Raw genomic sequence first — 6,384 nt, 5'->3', positions numbered from 1 at the left:
ATGAGAGTTGATTATGAAAACACAGCCCCAGAAGAGTCTCTTGTGGTCAGAGAAAACTAGAAGATGCCCAACGTAAGGGGTGAAAAAGAGACCTGTGATTGGAGGAAAGGATGATGATTATGACAAGACAGAAGACAAGGAATAATCTGTGAAGACCTTACTGTTAAAAGGCAAAGCTTCGGTAGACCCAGAGTGCACAAAGTGGGGAAGGCCCAGGTATGCTATGAAGGAAATGATACCTATGATGTCTTCCTAAATCAGACCAGTCTCCAGTTCAACAAGTTTTATCTGATTGAGCTGTTAGAAGATGATAGAGAAACGTCATTGTTTGGATGAGATGAGGCTGTATTGGGAAAGTGGGCAACAGAGTGTGGTGGCTTGTTTAGGGGATCTTACCAAGGCCAAGAGAATTGTTCTGAAGAAAATTGTTGACAAAACGAAATATAATTGGGAGGATCATAAAAAGTACCTGGAAAATATGATACACTACAGATGGAGAAGGACATAATGCTTGGTAAAGGTCAGCGAAAAAGAGGAAGACCCCCAACAAGATGGATTGGCACAGTGGCAGCAATAATGGGCTCAACCATAGCAATAATTGTGATGTTGGTACAGGACTAGGCAGTGTTTTGTTCTGTTGTGCATAAGGTCGCTATGAGTCAGTACCGATTCAACAGCACCTAACTACAACTACAACAGCACATGATTTGGGTTACATGTGTTATGGGTTACATGTTGGGCTGCTGATCACAAGATAAGAAGTTCAAATCCACCAGTAGCTCCATGGGATAAAAATGAGGCTTTCTGCTTCCATAAAGATTACAGCCTCAGAAGCCCTAGATAGTGTCGCTATGAGTTGGAACTGACTGAATGGAACACAACCACAACCAACAACTATAGCTGGATTATGCCACCAATACATGGTCACAAAAATGAGGAATCTCTTAAATCCTCCTTGGAATCAGAGTTGCAGCTGGATCTTTGGATGCGGAAGCTGTTAATGTTGATTTGTAATATCCAGGCCATGGGATAAATGATGATAGAAATGAAGTATGATATCCAGAAAGCCCCACTTGAAAAGCTGATAGTAGCCCAAATTAAGGCAGATTAGCAGTCTCTTTGGAGACCTGGTGTGGTACTGTTTGAACCACAAGGTCAGTGGTTCACCAACTATTCATCAGAAACCCTACACAGGGTCACTCTGAGTTGGAACTGACCTGATGGCACTTAACAACAGCAACACCAGTCTCTTTTGAAAAATTGAGGTTTGTATTTGGGATGGTGGGTATGGACAAGCTCTCACAGAAGCATGCAATGAATTCTATACAAGGTTCCTACATGACTGAACTCTGTATTCCTCCAAAACTCCAAACAGAGAAAGAGTGGTCAGAAAAAAAGTACAATTATTAGAGGCATTTGGAGACATTGAAATTACCATTAAACTGGTGAAAACAACTGCAAAGTCCAGAATACCCACTGGACCAACAATATAGCAATCTACCTTGTGCTTTGCACCCTCTAGACTATGCAAGTTATGAGTTCAAAGTGATTTTCCAGTCCTGGTGTGGCACTGCAGGTTAATGTGCTAGACTGCTAGGTCATTTTGAACTGCAAGGTTGGTGGTTCAAGCTTACCAGCAGCTCCTTGAAAACCCTATACAGGGTTGCTATGGGTCATAATGAACTCAATGGCACCTAACAATAATAACAACAGTCTACCTATGCTCCCACACACTGACCATATCATGATCTGCCAGACACATCTAAAGTAGAGAAGGAGGATGATAAGGAAGCCTTCAGAAGGCCTTCATAACAGTATGCTGCTGTGGCATAGCTCCAGGCTAAATAATTGGATGGGAAGCTTGAGCCACAGGCTTTGAATTGCCTCATCTGAGGTTCCCACCGCATTCTATTTATTTGGAAAAGGAATATACTTTGCTGACATTGTCTTCCAAGAGTGCCAACTATGGCTTTGTCTCTCACCTAAAAGACACAGATGCTTCTACCGGAGGTAACTCTGTTGTTAGGTGCCATCAGGTTGATACCAACTTATCGTGCCCATGTGCACAACAAAATGAAACACTACCCAGAGAAGTACCAACCTCAGAATCATTGCTACACTTGAGCCCATTGCTGCTGCCACTGTGCTGATCCATCTCATTGAAGGTTCTTCCCTTTTCTCTCCATCTTCCACTTTGCTGTTGTTGTTGTTGTTAGGTGCCATCGAGTTGACACCAACTAATAGCTGTCCAGTGCACAACAGAACAAACCACTGCTACGCCTGAGCCCATCACTGCCACACCATGCCAATCTATCTCGTTGCGGGAGGGTCTTCCTCTTTTTCTCTGATTATCCACTTTACCAAACATAATCTCCTTCTCCAGTGACTGATTCCTACTGATAATTTGTCTGAAGTATAAGAGATAAAGTCTGGCCATCCTGGCTTCCAAGAAGCTCTCAGGCTGTACTTCTTCCAACACAGATGTGTTTATTCTTTTGGCAGTCTATGGTATTTTCAATATTCTCCTCCAACACCATAACTCAAATGCATCAATTCTATGTCTTCCTTATTTACTGTCCAACTTTCACATGCATATGAGGTTATTGAAAAGCACAATGGCTTGAGTCAGGTGCACCTTAGTCCTCAAACTGACATCTTGAGTCTTCAACACTTTAAAGAGGTCTTGTGTAGCAGATTTGCCCAATGCAATAGTTCATTTAATTTCTTGACTACTGATTCCATGAGTATTGATGGCTAATCTGAGCAAAATGAAGTCATTGACAACTTCAATTTTTTCTCCATTTATATGCCTGTTATTGATTAGTCCAATGGTGAGGATTTTTGTTTTCTTTACACTGAGGTGCAACACATATCGAAGGCTGTGGTCTTTGATCTTCATCAGAAAGCATTGTAAGTACTCTTCACTTTCAGCAAGCAAGGTTGTATCATCTTCATATTGCAGGTTTTAAATGAGTCTTGTTCCAGTCCTGATGCCTTGTTTTTCTTCGTATAATGCAACTTCTCAGATTATTTGTTCATCATATAAATTAAATAAGTATGGTGAAAGAGTGCAACCCTGATGCACACCTTTCCTCATTTTAAACCATTTGGTGTTCCCTTGCTCTGTTCTAACAACTGCTTCTTGGCCTATTTACAGGTTCCTCATGAGCACACACAATTAATTGTTCTGGAATACTCAAATGTATCAATTCTATGTCTTCCTTATTTACTGTCCACAATGTTGCCCATATATATCTTCATGATCCACACAACTGAAAACCTTTGCATAGTCAATAAAGCACAGGTAAACATCTTTCTGGTATTCTCTGTTTTCAGTCAAGATCCATTGGACATCAGTAATGATATCGCTTGTTCCACATCCTCTTCTGAATCCAGCTTGACCCTCTGGAAGTTCTCTGTCACTGTATGCTATATGTTAACAGGGAAGAGACAGTTCAGAAGAGGAAAGTGAGAATAATTGCACAACTCGAATGCTTTCAGTATCATGTAGGTTCCGTTGAACTAGTATATGTTCTGCTGTGTATATTCATAACAACAGAAATTATTTTTTAAAATGAGCAAAGAATGTAAATAGACTTTTCGCCATAGACGATATATCAATAGCCAATAAGGACATGAAAACGTGTTTAATATTATTATCAGTGTGTGATGCTGTAGGATCATCACTGGACTGCGATCCACAAGGTCAGCAGTTTAAACCCACCATTTGCTCCTTAGAAACCCTAACAGGGTTGCTTTGAGTCAGAACTGATTTGACAGCATTTATTAACAACAACAACAACAAATGCCCCAAAAGTGGAAACAACCCAAATGTCCTCAACTGAAAGATGGACAAATAAAATGTGGTATATGCATACAATGGAATATTATGAATCCATAAAAAAGAATGAAGTACAGACACATGCTACAACATTCATTGTTGTCTATGACAGGAAAGATTAGGGGAAATTCGGGGTTGGGGGTGACTACTAAAGTGTGGTGGTGTTATTAGGTCCGTTGAGTCGGTTCTAGACCCATAGCAACCCTATGCATGGTTCTTGACCCTTGATCATATGCTACTGCCTGAAATGATTGAACACTGATCAAAAGACAGCCATGCATCTTAACATTATTCCCCCCTTTTCCCCATTCCAACCATAGTTCAATATCTGTATCCCAGAACCCTGTTGTTCCCAGGTTGTGCATATATCATTATTTATCTCTGTCCCACTTAGCCCATTGAGATTTATCTAATTGTTCTCCCATCTGCTTTGTTCTTCCATTCCCCTCTCCCTACTTGTATATTGCCCCCTCCCTATCACCCAAACTATCCTGTGTCTAATTCCTGCCGTGTGCTCCACCTACCCCTCCCTCCCCTCACCCACCCCCAACATCCCAACAATCAACAAAGAATCCCCTCCACCCCCCTTTAGTATGGGTTCTTTCCCTTAGTCTTTTACAGTAGTGGTCCTATGCAGTATTTCTCTTTTTGTGCCTGACTAATTTCACTCAACATAATGCCCTCAAGGTTCATCCACGTTATGCAGTGGCTTGGAGCTTCCTTGTTGTTCTTCAAGGTAGCATAGTATTCCATTGTGTGTATGTTCCACAGTTTGTTTATCAATCTCATTTTCTTGAATGCTCAGTTGAAGGGACATTTCTCAATCTTCCTCAAACCTGTGTGTATGTGCCAGTGACTAAAATGATGTGTGAAATGTCAAAATCACTGGAATGAGAAGGTATTTCTTGCCCTTGTCCATTGTTTAACATTCCTGAAAACCACAAGTCAAACGCAGTAGTGACCTGGTTGTGTTATTGAAGATTATTATCCAAGGTGATAGAGAAGCAATGACTTAGAAGCAACCCTGTTCTCCGAATTACTGTAAATGGCAACCAGCTCATCAAACTCTGAGGGAGGTGTTTTTATTCAGGTCATAAGCCAATGTACTGTTGAGTCTGTTTGTTATAGCAGCCTTAGTGCTGTTGTTAAGTGCTGTTGAGTCAGTTCTAACACATAGCTACCTTGTTTCCAAGGAGCAGTTGGTGAATTTGAACTGCAGACCTTGTGATTCAAGCTAGCTTTTCGGTCCAGTGCTTTATCCTACAGTGCCACACCAGGACTCCAAACATACCCTAATTGTAGGGTGGAAAGTTAGAAGACTTGGAATAGCCCAGTGAAGAAATCACAAGGTCGGTAATTCAAATTCACCAGCTGCTCCTTGGAAACCCTAACAGGGTCACTCTGAGTTGGAACCGACTTGACAGCACTTAACAAAAACAACAACAAGCTAGATCTGCTTGCTGTCACCCATTCTTCTGCCTTCCCTTGTTCTGCTCAGCTGGCTGGTGCCTACAGGCTACATTTTCTAGGCTCCTTGTCAACTGATGTCTTGCCAGATTTAGGGACTATTTAGAGATTGGCAGGAAGAAGACAGGTCATTTTCTCCCTCTCTAGCTTTGCCTCAGGTAGCACTTCTTACTGAGAAAGCAAAGCACTAGCTTCTGCTGGGATCACCAGGGATCCAGCTTCCCATGGTTGAGCATAACTCCTCTTCCTCCTTCTGTCCTCCAAGCCTAACAACGATTGCAGCTTCCTATTGCTGTTAATCATTAGTTTGCCTCACCATTCCATTTGACTACATATACTACTACTGTATTTCTTATAGCCAATTCTCTGTATTAAATTCCCTGGTATGTAGCACTGTAGGATAAGCACCGGACTGCTAACTGCAAGCTCGAAATTTCAAACCCACCAGACACTCATCAGAAGTGCTATACAGGGTTGCTATGAGTTGGAACCGACTCAATGGCACTTAACCACCACCACCACCAAGTTTTAAATGGTTTTTGTTTTCCTGGTTGTTCCTGGACTGATATAGGGTGATGGTGGATTAGTGAGAGGTGTTGGAATCAAGACACATTTTCTAGGTAGAAAACAGGATTGCTGAAAGGTTTAAAATGGGATATGATGGAAGAGCTTGAGTTTCAAACCAGAACATTTCTGTTCAACCTCCCCCGCCAACCTACTTCTCACTCAGTCTTCTCAAGCTCAGAAAATACCACCATTTACTCAGTAGCTCAGAACAAAACACTAAGACCCATCTTCAATTTATTCGATTCTTCAGTTAATCCATCAATAACTTTTATTGCAGTTATTATGACATGTGGTGACTTGTCTGGAATTCTAAGAATCTGTATGCACCTCATCATACATAATCAAAAACCTTAGGTTGGGAGTAGAGCCAAATTCAGACATTACTGATTTCAAAAATTCCAGTGAACTTCACAAAGACCGTGCTTCAGTAAAGAAACCAAACTCCATCTACAGACTAGACAGCCAGGACCACGGCCAAGACAGCTGCAGTGAGGGTTGTTGTTGTTGTT

At 41.4% G+C, this 6,384-nt stretch overlaps 1 pseudogene; it reads left to right on the top strand.

Moving 5' to 3' along the window:
- LOC102840497 overlaps positions 1 to 6,384 on the top strand; it is a 66,433-nt pseudogene continuing 60,049 nt past the window's right edge.

This window comes from Chrysochloris asiatica, unplaced genomic scaffold (assembly GCF_000296735.1).
Source record: "Chrysochloris asiatica unplaced genomic scaffold, ChrAsi1.0 scaffold00004, whole genome shotgun sequence".
Classification (NCBI taxonomy): Eukaryota; Metazoa; Chordata; class Mammalia; order Afrosoricida; family Chrysochloridae; genus Chrysochloris; species Chrysochloris asiatica.
The sequence above is the reverse complement of the archived record's forward strand: the minus strand, read 5'-3'. Positions and strand labels throughout refer to the sequence as shown.